Here is a 17073-nt window from a genome sequence, read left to right as displayed (position 1 = left end):
TTAATTTTTATTTCATTAGACACATCCCCTCTTTCCTCCCTTCCCTTTTCATCATTTGCCGGTATTCTCCCATACCTACCGTGACAGCTTGACCTCTAATACATGCATGCCTGGATTTAACGCGGAACTGCTGTTTAAAATTTTATTTGTTAAATCAATAGTAAGAATTAAATTAAGCAACCTTTGTATAATATTTTTTTCAGACAAATTTGCTTCTTTCTCTGCCAAATTATTCAGTCATTATCAAAATTCTCAATTCTGAGGTCAAATCTGTGTTCAGCGGAGACTTTCCCATTACTGAGATAGGAGATCGCAATTGTTATGGATATAATTCTATGTAGCTGAGCTCCTCCCTGCATCTTATCATTCTAACTAGATATAATCTTTCTTATCAGTAGTAGCTCTTATCGCCTATTTCAGTAATGGGAAAGTCTTTACTGAATACAGGTTGAACCCAGAACTGAGATTTTGATAATGACATATGGACACAGGGGATTGGGGGTAAGGTTTTGCAGCTAAATTGCCAACGTGTCCACAGGGTCCTAAAGTTGAAAGAGTTAACCCTGTTAGAGAAGATAAAATGGAATATCAACGAACAATTTGTGCAGCGACCTACGGCAGCCAGACACCACAGGGTTGTCTGTCAACCATGACACACTTGTGACAAAAACATTGTCCTAAAAACAGATTGCCCAAAAATAGAAGATCCATAATACATTGGGCCATGTGCCATTATACATCAAGCCATAAAACATTGTGCCATGTTTCATAATTACTGATGGGTGAACCCGAACTGTAAGAATCCGGATCCATGCGGTTTCAAACTTACCGGAATGGCGGACCTGGGCACAGGATTCTGAGTGTGGATCCGACAACTCGCGGAATAAAAAAAGAAAATAAAAATAAAGAAAATAAGAATGAAGCAACTGCTTCATACTTACTGAGGCTCCAGAGTGGCTGTACATGACCGCTCATTCAATTCAGGGGCCACTCATTACTAGAGATGAGCGAACCGGCCGTGGTTCGGCTCGAGTTCGGTTCGCCGAACGGAGGTCTCGTTCGAGTTCGGTTCGGCGAACCACTCGAACCGCATAGGAAACAATAGGAGGCAATCATAAAAACACATTATAAATGTACACATACAGTTAAAAAAACATTGCCATAACACTTACCGGTTCCCGCGATCCCTCCTGCACTCTGTCTCCTGCCGCTATTCCATCCGATGATCGCTGAATCCTCCCGGTAACCAGCACTGCCAGCAGTGATGCAGGACCTATCGTGACGTGAAAAAATGCCATGTGACCAGTCATGTGCCTGTTATCTCATTGGCTACAGACTGGTTACATGACTATGAGCGCGTCATGTAGGACCTGTCATTGCATCTCTCTGTTACACGGTGCACGTTTGTGTATCGCCGTGTACCGGCGACATGCTCTAGCTCGACTCCCCCCTCTGCTTCCCCGTTCCCTTAAGGTGCCGTCACACTAAGCGACGCTCCAGCGATCCCACCAGCAACCTGACATGGCAGGGATCGCTAGAGCGTCGCTACACGGGTTGCTGGTGAGCTGTCACACAGGCAGATCTCACCAGCAACCAGTGACCACAGCCCCCAGCCAGCAGCACGCGTGGAAGTGATGCTGCGCTTGGTAACTAAGGTAAATATCGGGTAACCAACACGATATTTACCTTGTTTACCAGCGCACACCGCTTAGCGCTGGCTCCCTGAACTCCTAGCCAGAGTACACATCGGGTTAATTTAACCCGATATGTAGTCTGGCTATGTGTGCAGGGGGCTGGCACTGGCAGCGTGAGAGCGGAGGACGCTGGTAACTACGGTAAACATCGGGTAACCAAGGAAAGGGCTTCTGGGTTACCCGATGTTTACCGTAGTTACCAGCATCCACAGAAGCCGGCTCCTGACCGGCTGACACAGCGGGTCAATCACGGAGATCACCGTTGCCATAGCAACGCGCTTGGTAGCGGTGACGCAGCGGCACCGGAATCACGTGATCGGAGCAGCGTTGCTATGGCAACCCGTGCCACCGCTTACAGCCGGGAGCCTGTGGTCACTCTCATAGAGTGATTTCTGCATGGAGCACAGCGTCTTCCCCCATGCAGCTGTGCTGTCTGATGGAGCAGACAGAGCTGCATGTATTGAAGGGGAAAGAAGACAGAAGAGCAGGATCATGGAGGGCTGACAAGGGGTAATAAAGATGGAGTCTCTAATGTGTCTGTGTATTTATTTCTATTAAAGTATTTTTTCTCTGTGTGGTGTTTTTTTAACCCTTTATTGGAGATTCTTAATGGCTGGGCCTGACATTAAGAATCTCTGGCTTAATACTGGCTAGTAAAACAAAGCCAGTATTAACTCATGATTACCCAACAAGCCACCCGGCTCCAGGGCTGTTGGAAGAGTTGGATACAGCGCCAGATGATGGTGCTTCTATGAGAGCGCCATTTTCTGGGGTGGCTGCGGACTGCAATTCGCAGCAGAGGGGCCCAGAAACCTCGGGCTAACCTGTGCTGTGGATTCCAATCCCCAGCTGCCTAGTTGTACCCGGCTGGACACAAAAGTGGGGCAAAGCCTACGTCGTCATTTTTTTTTTTTAATTATTTCATAAAATTCACGAATTAATTAAAAAAAGGGCTTCCCTATATTTTTAGTTCCCAGCCGGGTACAAATAGGCAGCTGGGGGTTACGGGCAGCCCGTACCTGCCTGCTGTACCTGGCTAGCATACAAAAATATGGCGAAGCGCACGTCATTTTTTTTGTAGTTTTTTGGCAAAAAAATAAAAAATGCTTCCCTGGATTTTCCATTGCCAGTGAAGGTAACACCAAGCAGTGGGGGTTAGCAGCCAGTAGCTGCTTGGATTACCCTTAGCTAGCAATACAAAAAATGCAGCGGGAGCCCATATATATATTTTTTTAATTATTTATTTAAATAACTAAAAACAAAAAGGGCTTCCCTGTATTTTGATTGCCTGACATGACATTGCTGTAAAAATAAATCTTTAAAAAAATGACGTAGCGCTCCGCGGTATTTTTGATTCTCAGTGCAGATAAAGCAGACAGCTATGGGTTGCCACCCCCATCTGCCTGGCGTTACCTTGGCTGGCAATCAAAATACAGGGAAGCCCATTAATTTTTATTTTATTTAAAAAATAGTTAAAAAAAATTGATGTTGGGTCCCCCATTTTTGATAGCCAGCTAGGGTAAAGCAGACGGCTGTAGCCTGAAAACCACAGCTGGCAGCTTTACCGTGGTTGGGGATCCAATGTGGAGGTCACCCCAGGCTCTTTTTTTTATAATTATTTTATAAATAATAATAATTACAAAAAAAAGTAGGGTCCCCCCAAATTGGATCACCAGCCAAGGTAAAGCGGACAGCTGTGGTCTGGGATTCTCAGGGTGGGAAGGTCCATAGTTATTGGCCCTTCACAGCCTAAAAATAGCAGGCCACAGGCACCCCAGACGTGGCGCATCCAATAGATGCGCCAATCCTGGCGCTTCACCACAGCTCATCCCGTGCCCTGATGCAGTGGCAAATGGGGTAATAAATGTGGTTGATACTAGTTGTAAAGTCACCTGACATCAAGCCCAGCAGTTTGTGATGTCATGGTGTCTATCAGATACCCGACATCACAAACTGTCAGTACTGACTGACCATAAATCCTTGCCATGCCGTATTAACACTCTCAGTAATATATGTAATGAAGATTGCTTCTGGGCCTACATCACTGAGGATAACCACCTCTGTGATGCATATCTCTCTCCATGATGTGCCCATCAGCCATCTTACAATATACTCTATATATATTGAACTTTTGACTTTCAGGCTCTATATTTCCCCATCCTCTACAGCTTGGAAAGTGAGACTATCTTATACATAAAATAGATTTACAACTACGTAGCATATAATTAGTTATGAAGATTTGTGTCATGTCACTGCAGTGTTACTGGTCTGCTCCTGGTGGTGAAAAAATCTTTTTCTTCCTGTAAACTACAAATTAAAATCTGTTCTCACATGCCATGATAGCCCAGTGTGTTATTAGGTTTATTCCCAAGCGAAAGGTCGTTGCTTTAAATTGAGGAGCAGTCATGATTAAGATTTCCAAGAAAAGAGAAACATCATCATCCAACTCATCGATAGCAGCCTCTCGGCCAAGAAAATTGTCAAACTGCATCATGTGAGTGACATAATAGTTGGAAGAGTATGAAATGAGGTCCGTCCAATCAAAAGCCAAGAGGTGGATGTACAGGCAAAATATTGGTGTCAACAAGTCGACTCATCACAAGGTCTATTAGTTCTCACACGACAAACAGGGCTGTGAAGGTGGCTTGTATGCTTCGTAATAGTGAGATCAAAGACATCCATGTAAACATCTTGTGACGCATGTTACACAAGTCTGCAATGGTGTCGCAAAAAAAGGTGAAGAAGCCACAACTTCAATATCATTATAAGAAGAAAAAAAGTACTAAAAGTGGACAGTAGCAGACTGGAAACGGGTGATTTGGAGCGATGAGACGAAAGTAAATAGACTAGGCACTGATGAGAGAAATGTGTCTGGAAAAAAATAGGGAAACAGGGGCTAACGGATTAAGAAATTAAAGTAACTATCCGGTTCAGTCAAGGAAATGATGAAATGGGGTTGTTTCACAGCCAAAGATGTTGAATACTTGACCAGGATCAATCGTGGTCTCAATGCTGAGCTATACTGTATGTGAGCATCAAACAAGACAAGTTACTTTGTACGCTCAAGTACTAGTGCTATAAAAAGGACGACATAGCATTCCAGCAGGGCAAGAACCCAAACCATACATCGAGATTAGTGAAGAAATGGTTCAATGGCAATGAAGCAGAGGTGCTGGATTGGCGCTACAGTCCCCAGACCTCAACCCAATTGAACACTTGTAGGTAGAGTTGAAGAAAACACTGTATACATGCCTAAGTGAGTGGACCAGTATTCACCATATTGTAAACATGTAGAAGAGAACTGGGACCAGATTTCAGTTGAGACATGCTGGAATCTGATCAAGAGCATGCTCAGAAGTATTAACACAGAGTTCAAAGCCAAAGGTGGATTTACAAAATACTTACAAATGATAAAAATGAAAATGTAGGGGTTTTTTTTTAGCAAAGCAGTTTCAATGTACTGGCATGACAAGATTTTGCATAATCAATCATATGGTAAATAGTTGCAAGTCAAATTTATGTATAGGGTGTTGACCACTCCCTCCTGCTACAAATCCTCTCTTACTTTGGTGTCAAAGACATTGCCCTATCCTAGATTTCCTCATACTGTTTCTACTGCACATTTAGGGACTCCCACTCCCACACTACCTCCTCACCCTCCCCTTTCTTTGTTGGAGTCCCGCAAGGCTCCATCCTAGTACCACTACTTTTCTCAATCTATACCCTTGGCCTGGGACAACTCATAAAGTCCCATGGCTTCCAGTACCACCTATATGCTGATAACTAGAGATGAGCGAACCGGTCGCGGTTCGGCTCGAGTTCGGTTCACCGAACGGAGGTCTCATTCGAGTTCGGTTCGGCGAACCGGTTCGGCAAACCACTCGAACCGCATAGAAAACAATGGGAGGCAATCACAAACACATAAAAACACCTAGAAAACACCCTCAAAGGTGTCCAAAAGGTGACAAACAACTCACAACACAACACAAACACATGGGAAAGTGACAAGGACATATACTCATGCGAAAACAAAAGAGCTGGACAAGCAAAAAGAGGAGGAGACACAGATATATGAGTATATGCAAGGAAACATCGATGCCATTACTGTGCAACTTGAGCCCTGCTCATTTTAAGCTTCCAATCTGGATAAATTGCCTGAGCTTGCCACGTACGCCTTGGGGATCTTGTCGTGTCCTGAAGCCAGCGTTCTCTCGGAACCTGTCTTCAGTGCTGCTGGGGGTCTGCTGGCAGATAAGCACACGCGTCTGTCCACTGACAATGTGGACATTGCTCTCAGAGGACTTTTCTTCCCCTGGGTCAGCCAGGGGACGCGAAAGGCACGCGTATTTTTGAGAGTGCTTCATGCAAAGCATCTTTTTCATTTTGAAAAGGGGGATCAACTGATGCCAGTCAAGTGGGGGGTGTATGGCCCAATTAGTGGAAACGAGGGAGACTGTAGTTGGAGTCCCCTCGCTGTGTTTCTAAAAGAACCAAGATGAACAAGTCATGGCTCTCAGAGGACTTTTCTTCTCCTGGGTCAGCCAGGGGACGCGAAAGGCACGCGTATTTTCGAGAGTGCTTCATGCAAAGCATCTTTTTCATTTTGAAAAGGGGGATCAACTGATGACAGTCAAGTGGGGTTTGTGTGGCCCAATTAGTGGCAACGAGGGAGACTGTGGTTGGAGTCCCCTCGCTGTTTTTTACATGATTTTCGAAGTGCATGACATGCCTAAGAGGTTTAGTTTCGGCATCTCAAACTTGTTGGCTACAGAAAGGCTGCCTTTACACCCTTTTGTCACTGAGGATTTTCGAGACCTTATGCCCACTGCAGTGCCCTAAGAGCCAATGGCCATTTGCCACTCCTTCTCCAAGAAAGGGGTGCCTGCGCTAACACAGCAGGTCGCCCACAACATCACCGCTTCCTTGAGAAACTCTGTGTGTGACAGGGTGCATTTCACCACAGATACTTGGAACAGTAAGCATGGACAGGGGCGTTACATGTCGCTGACTGGGCACTGGGTAACTATGGTGATAGATGGAGAAGTGTCTGCTGTACAAGTCTTTCCGTCCCCACGAGTTGTGTGTTTAAATCCTTCCTCTGTATGTACAAGTTCCTCCACTGCTTCTGCCTCATCAACCTCATGTTGTTCCTACACCTCAGCCCAAACCCTGTGTGGTCAGGCCACCCCTCCTTGTAACTGCACCCAAGGAATCCCACACACCTCCTTACTATGCTGGCAGCAGAGCTCAAGGCCATCAGGTGGTCAAATGTTTACTTTGAAATGTAGGGGAAATGTGAGACACCGCTGAGGAGTTGTGGACGGTTAGCTCTGTAGAGTGAGACCGAGTTTCATCAATGGTTGTCTCCACTCAACCAGCAGCTAGGGAATGCCGGGTGTGACAATGATGCTAAACAGTCTGCGGCCCTTCTTCAGGGCAATGTGACACACGTGCCTTGTATGGCTCACGTGTTGAATCCGAATCTCCAGCAATTTTTAAAACACTATCCCGGCCTACATGTCCTTCTGTCGAGGGCACGGTGTAACGCCTGCCTGGATTGACACACTCAGACGGGCTGTAAAGGATAGGCTAGAGGGAACCCACTCACCAAGCTGGACCCCCAGAACCCTGAAACCCTTTAATCCCTATACAGTGATGTTGAATGACACAGGGCCCAAGTTGATCAATACCTGTGGAAGGCTGCAGTTCCAGAGAATAGTAATCATGCAGGGTCAAAACATTAATTGAGGAAGAGGAACATAATGGGAGGGACAGGACTTAATCAGAAAACAGAGGTGAAATGCAAATCGGCCAACGAGGTACCTAAACATCAAGCAGGAAAAGTAGTCAGGTAACAAGCACACAAACTCAAAACTAAACTGGTGGTAACAGTAACCAGAGGTTCATAGCTATGTCTGGCAGTGGTCTTCAAACAGGAGGGGCCTAAAAAAGGGTGTTGTGTCTTCCCATTGGTTGTAGCTGAATGATGGTACTTCATCTGTGAGATACCCACCACCTGCATTCAGCCTGTGGTTCTGCATCTGTCAAGGTAACGCATCCCAGTGGGTGAACATAACCTGTGTCCACCTGCGCCGCTGGCGTCGACTCCCCTCCCATCATCAGCACTATGCACAAAAGGAACACGTTGTCACCTTGCGACAGGAGTACAAATTGACGTAGCGGACTACGGTGGTGACTTAACAGCTGTGTGCGGCAATGATGCAAACATGGCAGCGTGCCTTCGTCAGGCCCATGTGACACACAGGACTTGTATGGCTCACGTGTTTAATCTGATTCTCCAGCAATTTTTAAAACAACATCCCGGCCTACATGGCCTTGTACAGCGGGCACGCTCACTATGTGCTCACTTCCATCGTTCGCACCCAGTAGCTCAACAACTTTCATCGCTCCTGAAGTCTTAAGGTCTGACGGTTAAACGTCAGAAATGCGATGTTCCGACACGCAGGAATTTTAATCTGCACATGTTGCAGCGTTTGTGGCAGCACCGCAGAGCCCAGCTGAAATACGTTATGACGTATACCCTGGGCTAACTTGATCCAGAGGTGGTGCAGATCACGCTGTTGGAGTGGTGTCAGATCAAGGACATATGCACCGTTCTACACAGTTTACAAATGTCGACGCAGATGTTTAACACTGGCGATGACATTCTCAGCGTGACAATTTTGGTCATCTACATGATGGAACACACTGTAAGTATTATTCGGAGTCAGGTGTTGGTCCAAGAGGAAGGGAGGAAGTACTGGAGGGGTCATATGCAGAACGGATAACAAGATCTACAAGGTCAAGACGGTCAGCGGCACCTTGGCGGCAGTCATGGTACGGTGGGGGAGAGGGATTATCAAGGGAGCATAGTATCAGCAAAACAGTTGAGGAAGGTGCAGGAGCCCAGGAAGAAATGGAGGGCGAACTGACGATGGGCATGGAAGACTCAGCAGATTAGTGAGAGCTTGCTCACATTTTGTTTGTGCGAGATTGTGGGGAGAGGGCAGAGGAAGGAGGCACGATTCTCACCTCTCCACCACCAATACACCAAGGACTTGGTCCTCCTGGATACTCAAGACACATGAGCGCCTTCTTGCTGCACTACCTACAACATGACCCTCGGATTGTACGAATTACAAATCATGCTGACTACTGGGTTGCCACACTGTTAGATCCCCGGTACAACACAACATTTTGCGAAATAACTCCTGCCATAGAAAGGGACGCACGTATGCAGGAGTATCAGCAGAAGGTGGTACGCAATCTTACATCTGCTTTTCCACTAAACACCAGTGGTGCACAGAGTGAATCTCAACGCTTTTTCATCGATAGGAGGAAATGGTCTTACTTGTCCACATCTGAGGGACCAAGGGCTGGCTGCTGTGCTGAGACGGCGTTGAGTACGGTGTCTCTGCAGAGTTGCATTTTTGGTCATATACAAACTGAGTTGAAAAAGGACAGATGCTGGTGGAAAGGGGAACAGGTGTGTTGGAAAGGGTAAAAAAAGTTTGTGTCCGTGGGTTTGGTGGTTAAGCAACATTAACATTTGCTGAAGAAACAACATCTGGTATGGTGGGACTGGCAGATTTGGATAAGGTGGTATATACTATGTTACCGCTATATCAAAAATATTAAGAAGAAAAGAAAGAGAAAGGTAGATATCCCAATCGCTATTTGGTGTCCACCGTGCTCACAGATGGAAAAGGAGAGGTTGGCAACTGGAAGGATAGGTGGAGGATACAGAGCAGGTTGACTCTCAAACAAATAGTAGCCTGAACCGAGTTAGACGCAACTCGGATCTGGAGACTTGGAGTCCTGTTAGCGTGACAGGGTCCACACGACCACCCAGCCCCGGAACTCCCTGTTAACAACACAGAGGCCATTGGTTACGCAGTCCGTGTGCGTAGGGGACACACCTGTGGACAGCAGGCGCATCAGCAGCAGCAGGCCTGTTTATGCCACTGGGCTGCACTAGCAGGACTGGTAGGACAAGAGCTGTTCTTAAACGTTCTGTGTTACCAACTGTGGTGGCGGCCTGCATCGATGACCTATCCCTGCCTACCTCTGGCCTAAAGCCGCAATAGGTTCAACACATGGCGGTGTTGTCTTTCGGAGCATAATAGAAGACTGGGCACCTTCTTCTTGGCTCCAGCCCCTTTTATAACCTGGGTCCGCCCGAAACCAGGGTGGACCACAATGCACCTCCTGGAAACAAAAGCAGAGTGACACGTCATGAGTGGCATAACTAGCGTCCTATTTTGAACCGCCACTTGAATGATGACCTCATGGCTGCTACAACCAAAACACCTCAACAGTCATCGTCTGACCAACAACAATGAGGTGACAAGTCATAGGGGCGGCCCTCTGCAAGCCTGTTGGTAGTGGCCTGGCCAAATTGTCAGGACACCTGATGCCCTGTGGTCTATATGGGCTCCACATATCAGGGCCTAAGAGTTCATTACCCGACCTAGCCTCTGATGCAGTAAGTGCCTGAACATGCTCAGTAGCATGAAATACAGTTTCTGAAAAAAAGACTATCCGCTTCAGCATGCTGTCTAGGCACAACACAGGACTTAGACCCGGCAAGTACCTGTGCAAAGAGGCTTTTCTCAGTCAGTGTGAAGCCCCACAGGTGTTGTGTTGGTGCATTACCTTCAGGGACTCCACGTGGAGGAAGAGTCTGGTCACACTTAGGTTGCTTCTTTATATGTATTTTCGTGATGTCACTCTCGGTATTGCGGTCAGTGGGGACCGCCACTGCAGTGTGGGGACACCTGGGGCTGATGTTGGGTGCAGTTAGTTTTAGTGGCCTCCCGAGAGTGAGTCAAGCACCAGGGCCCTGTGTAAGTGTGTTGAGCCGCAGGTCGCAGAATGACTCAGGCAATGTCCAAACGAGCATGCGCTGTAGCACAAAATTAAGACTTTGCCTCCAGAATGACACAGTCAGGCAGAGCATGCTCAGTTGGCGAAACACTGGAGTTAGGCTGCGGCTGGGGTAAATCGGCACACAGGAAGGAGCAACTGCGGAAACACTTCGTTCAATTGTGAGGGGAGTCATTTTGGAGTTTGGTGAGGAGTACCGTAATGCCAGTGAGCAGCATCCTGTGCCACAGACCAACATTCTTCCGGTGCTGTCTATACTGTTAACCATGATAGGAGCGTAAAGTCTGTATTTATGGCAACTGGACATCACATTACCCGTGTACGGTAGGCTGTGCCCAGACAGTAATGCGTGCACGCAACACTTTGTTTTATTATGAAAACACATATCTGTTCTGGGTAGGACGACTATATAGACAATCACACTTGCTGCCTCTGCACTGTCAAATTGTCACGTACAGTTTAAATCATAGAGGATCAGCGACACATGTTTGCATTGAATGTTGCTTTTCAATATTTACATGACTGTGTTGCAGAGCTGTGTGGTTTGCATTCACACTGTTATCATCTGCATTATCTGTGAGGCTTCAGCTAACAAGGGTATTCAGGGTGGGTGATGTGTTTTGTCTATGTTTAGGTAGATAACTGGGAAGCTCTTGTGATGCGCCACTAGTAAGTTGTCTTCGCACACACACACACACACACACACACACAAACACACAATTACTGCTGCTACGCAGAGGGCTTAGCAAGCAGTAGGCAACTGAATAGATTGTTCTAGTATTTTAATTCAATGCACGGTTCTTATTGTTTGTTTTGGGAAAGTGAAAGAAACATTTATGAACCCAACTGCAAACAGTGCTTTTCATGTTGCGTGGTTTTGCTGCATACTGTGGATCCCACCAAATACAAGACTTAAAATAAAGCATAAGTCGCAAAGGGAATTTCACTGTGCTACAATGCGGCCTAGCGGGGCTGTGCAACCACCGCCTGCCCCATCACGTGCATCTGCGTGCTCTTCATCCTCTGTGACTGTGGGGACAGCAGTCACACATGCTTTTTCACAATGAACTTCCACCCCGTTACCCGTAAGCGGGAGTGTGATTGGCAGGTCGTCACTTGTTTTTAAGTGCAAACAGATGGTATTGTTGAGCTGTCAGACATCGAGAGAACCACCATTGGATGAAGGAAACATTATATCCACGCCTGCACCTTCAAGAAAGATTGGCTGGACTACCTGCAGTTAATTATTGCGTTCCACAAATGGAAAGGAGTGTAGAATGCACAGGTGTTGTACCTTGCTTGGCAGCAAAGGAACAATATCTTAGTATTCCAGATAATTTTAGGATGGCAGAAAAAGTGTCAGCTCTTTGGGCAAAAGTGGGCAGGTGGGTACAGTGGCCGTGTTCTGTGGGTACCAGGACAGTAAAGGAAGCCTCACTTTCTATCCCTCCTAATGATGAAATGCAGCAAGGAATTCCCTGAGTTTGCTATAAAAATAGCGTTACAAAATGTGCATGAAGGTGTCATGCAGAGGTGCTGTAAATAGCTTTTCACCAGTGGGGCACTAATGAAGTCCAACAGCCACTTCTTGTATGCCAGTAACTGGCAGCATTTTTTGCTATTATTATAGCTTATTAAAACAAGAGCAGGAGGGTGTCATGCAGAGGTGCTAGAAATAGTTTGGCACCAGTGGAGCACAAATGGAGTACAACAGCCACTTTTTGGATGCCACTAACTGGCAGCATTTGTTGCTATTATTATAGCTTATTAAAAAGAGAGCAGGAGGGTGTCATGCAGAGGTGCTAGAAACAGCTTGGCACCATTGGGGCACAAATGGAGTACAACAGCCACTTTTTGTATGCCACTAACTGGCAGCATTCTTTGCTATTATTATAGCTTATTAAAAACAGAGCAGGAGGGTGTAATGCAGAGGTGCTGTAAATAGCTTGGCACCAGTGGGGCACAAATGGAGTACAACAGACACTTTTTGTATGCCAGTAAGGCCCCTTTCACACGTCAGTGATTCTGGTACGTTTGTGCTTTTTTTTTAAACGTACCAGAATCACTGACATACGCAGACCCATTATAATTAATGGGTCTGCTCACACGTCAGTGATTTTTCACTGCACGTGTCTCCATACTGCGTACCCGCGTGTGCGTGTTTGCCACACGGAGACATGTCCATTTTTTTCTGGCATCACTGATGTTCCACGGACCACGCAGTGGTGTGGTCCGTGAAACACGTGCCAGAAAAAAACGTGCTTTTAAAATAAAAAACATTTTAACTCACCCGGCGTCCAGCGATGTCCTCTGCAGCCCGTTCTGCCGTCTGCTTCTGAGCCGGCTCATTATTGTCGCGCATATTTAATATGCGCGACAGAGCCGACCCGGAAGCAGCTGCTGCGGGGGTCACCGCGGGAGCGATCAGCACCATGGACAGCGGGAGCGATCAGCACCATGGACAGCGGGAGCGCGCACAGGTGAGTTAATCTCTAAGTACAATCACGGGCCACGGAGAACGGAGCCCGGATTGCACTTAGACAACCCACGTGTGCCATGAATCACGGCACACGCAGGGACATGTGCGTGTTTTACACGCCAGTGAAAAACGTCTGTGTTTTTCACTGAAGTGTGAAACGGGCCTAACTGGCAGCATTTTTTGCTATTATTATAGCTTATTAAAAAGAGAGCAGGAGGGTGTCATGCAGAGGTGCTAGAAATAGCTTGGCACCAGTGGGACACTAATGGAGTACAACAGCCACTTTTTGTATGCCACTAACTGGCAGCATTTGTTGCTATTATTATAGCTTATTAAAAACAGAGCAGGAGGGTGTCATGCAGAGGTGCTGGAAATAGCTTGGCACCATTGGGGCACAAATGGAGTACAACAGCCACTTTTTGTATGCCACTAAGTTGCAGCATTTTTTGCTATTATTATAGCTTATTAAAAACAGAGCAGGAGGGTATCATGCAGAGGTGCTAGAAATAGCTTGGCACCATTGGGGCACAAATGGAGTACAACAGCCACTTTTTGTATGCCACTAACTGGCAGCATTTGTTGCTATTATTATAGCTTATTAAAAACAGAGCAGGAGGGTGTCATGCAGAGGTGCTAGAAATAGCTTTGCAGCAGTGGGGCACAAATGGAGTACAACAGCCACTTTTTGTATGCCACTAACTGGCAGCATTTGTTGCTATTATTATAGCTTATTAAAAACAGAGCAGGAGGGTGTAATGCAGAGGTGCTAGAAATAGCTTGGCACCATTGCGGCACAAATGGAGTACAACAGCCACTTTTTGGATGCCACTAACTGGCAGCATTTTTTGCTATTATTATAGCTTATTAAAAACAGAGCAGGAGGGTATCATGCAGAGGTGCTAGAAATAGCTTGGCACCATTGGGGCACAAATGGAGTACAACAGCCACTTTTTGTATGCCACTAACTGGCAGCATTTGTTGCTATTATTATAGCTTATTAAAAACAGAGCAGGAGGGTGTCATGCAGAGGTGCTGGAAATAGCTTGGCACCATTGGGGCACAAATGGAGTACAACAGCCACTTTTTGTATGCCACTAAGTTGCAGCATTTTTTGCTATTATTATAGCTTATTAAAAACAGAGCAGGAGGGTATCATGCAGAGGTGCTAGAAATAGCTTGGCACCATTGGGGCACAAATGGAGTACAACAGCCACTTTTTGTATGCCACTAACTGGCAGCATTTGTTGCTATTATTATAGCTTATTAAAAACAGAGCAGGAGGGTGTCATGCAGAGGTGCTAGAAATAGCTTTGCAGCAGTGGGGCACAAATGGAGTACAACAGCCACTTTTTGTATGCCACTAACTGGCAGCATTTGTTGCTATTATTATAGCTTATTAAAAACAGAGCAGGAGGGTGTAATGCAGAGGTGCTAGAAATAGCTTGGCACCATTGCGGCACAAATGGAGTACAACAGCCACTTTTTGGATGCCACTAACTGGCAGCATTTGTTGCTATTATTATAGCTTATTAAAAACAGAGCAGGAGGGTGTAATGCAGAGGTGCTGGAAATAGCGTGGCACCAGTGGGGCACAAATGGAGTACAACAGCCACTTTTTGTATGCCACTAACTGGCAGCATTTTTTGCTATTATTGTAGCTTATTAAAACCAGAGCAGGAGGGTGTTATGCGGAGGTGCTAGAAATAACTTTGCACTAGTGGGACACTAATGGAAGTCCAACTGCCACATTTAGGATGCCACTAATTGGCAGCATTTCTTGCTATTATTATAGCTTATTAAAAACAGAGCAGGAGGGTGCAATGCAGTGGTGCTGCAAATAGCTTTGCACTAGTGGGACACTAATGGAAGTCCAACTGCCACTTTTAGGATGCCACTAACTGGCAGCATTTTATGCTATTATTATAGCTTATTAAAAACAGAGCAGGAGGGTGTAATGCAGAGGTGCTGGAAATAGCTTGGCACCATTGGGGCACAAATGGAGTACAACAGCCACTTTTTGTATGCCACTAACTGGCAGCATTTTTTGCTATTATTATAGCTTATTAAAACCAGAGCAAGAGGGTGTTATGCAGAGGTGCTAGAAATAACTATGCACTAGTGGGACACTAATGGAAGTCCAACTGCCACATTTAGGATGCCACTAACTGGCAGCATTTCTTGCTATTATTATAGCTTATTAAAAACAGAGCAGGAGGGTGCAATGCAGTGGTGCTGGAAATAGCTTTGCACTAGTGGGTAGAGATGAGCGAACCGGTCGCGGTTCGGCTCGAGGTGGTTCGCCGAACGGAGGTCTCGTTCGAGTTCAGTTCGTCGAACGTTCGACGAACCGAACTCGAACGTATAGGCTATAATGGGAGGCAATCACAAACACATAAAAATGCATTATAAATGTACACAAACAGTTAATAAACATTGCCATAACACTTACCGGTCCTCGCGATCCCTTCTGCACTCTGTCTCCTGCCGCTATTCCATCCGATGATCGCTGAATCCTCCCGGTGACCTGCACTGCCAGCAGAGATGCAGGACCTATCGTGACGTCAAAATAGCCATGTGACCAGTCATGTGGCTATTATCTCATTGGCTACAGACTGGTCACATGACTATGACACGTCATGTAGGACCTGCGAGTGCATCTCTCCGGTACACGGTGCACATATGTGTATCGCCGTGTACCGGCGACATGCTCTAGCACACGGTCGACTCCCCGTTCCGTTAGGGACCGGCTGACACAGCCGGTCATTAACGGAGATCACCGTTGCCATAGCAACGCAGTTAGCGGTGACGTCACCGCTAACCGCGGCTCCGAGAGCACCGTTGCTATGGTAACGCGTCTGTCAGCGTTACCGCTAGCAGCCAGCAGTGATCACTCACGGAGTGAAGGCTGCACGCTGCTGCACGATTGTAGTGAGCATTGTAGTGAGGATGGAGGTTCCCCAGCCCCAAGTGATGAGCTGGTGAATCTCATCCTTCCTCACTACAATCGTCACTACTACTACACTAGAAAGAAAGAAGACAGAAGAGCAGGGTCGTGGAGGGCTGACAGGGGGTAATAAAGATGGAGTCTCTAATGTGTCTGTGTATTTATTTCTATTAAAGTATTTTTCCTCTGTGTGGTGTCTTTTTTTTAACCCTTTATTGGAGATTCTTAATGGCCGGGTCAAACGTGCCTGACATTAAGAATCTCTGGCTTAATACTGGCTAGTAAAACAAAGCCAGTATTAACTCATGATTACCCAACAAGCCACCCGGCTCCAGGGCTGTTGGAAGAGTTGGATACAGCGCCAGATGATGGCGCTTCTATGAGAGCGCCATTTTCTGGAATGGCTGCGGACTGAAATCCGCAGCAGAGGCGCCCACAAACCTCGGGCTAACCTGTGCTGCGGATTCCAATCCCCAGCTGCCTAGTTGTACCCGGCTGGACACAAAAATAGGGCGAAGCCCACGTCATTTGTTTTTTAATTATTTCATGAAATAAGTGAAATAATTAAAAAAAACGGGCTTCCCTATATTTTTGGTTCCCAGCCGGGTACAAATAGGCAACTGGGGGTTGGAGGCAGCCCGTGGCTGCCAGCTGTACCTGGCTAGCATACAAAAATATGGCGAAGCCCACGTCATTTTTTTGGTGGGCAAAAAACTTCTGCATACAGTCCTGGATGGAGTATGCTGAGCCTTGTAGTTCTGCAGCTGCTGTCTGCTCTTCTCCATACAGACAGACAGCAGCTGCAGAACTACAAGGCTCAGCATACTCCATCCAGGACTGTATGCAGAATTTTTTTGCCCCCTGAAAAAATTATGTGGGCTTCGCCATATTTTTGTATGCTAGCCAGGTACAGCAGGCAGGTACGGCTGCCCCCAACCCCCAGTTGCCTATTTGTACCCGTCTGGGAACCAAAAATAAAGGGAAGCCCTTTTTTTATTATTTCATGAATTTCATGAAATAATTAGAAAACAAATGACGTAGGCTTTGCCCCATTTTTGTGTCCAGCCAGG

The sequence above is a fragment of the Anomaloglossus baeobatrachus genome, chromosome 3 (genome assembly GCF_048569485.1).
Source record: "Anomaloglossus baeobatrachus isolate aAnoBae1 chromosome 3, aAnoBae1.hap1, whole genome shotgun sequence".
NCBI lineage: Eukaryota > Metazoa > Chordata > Amphibia > Anura > Aromobatidae > Anomaloglossus > Anomaloglossus baeobatrachus.
This window is presented reverse-complemented; position numbering follows the sequence as displayed.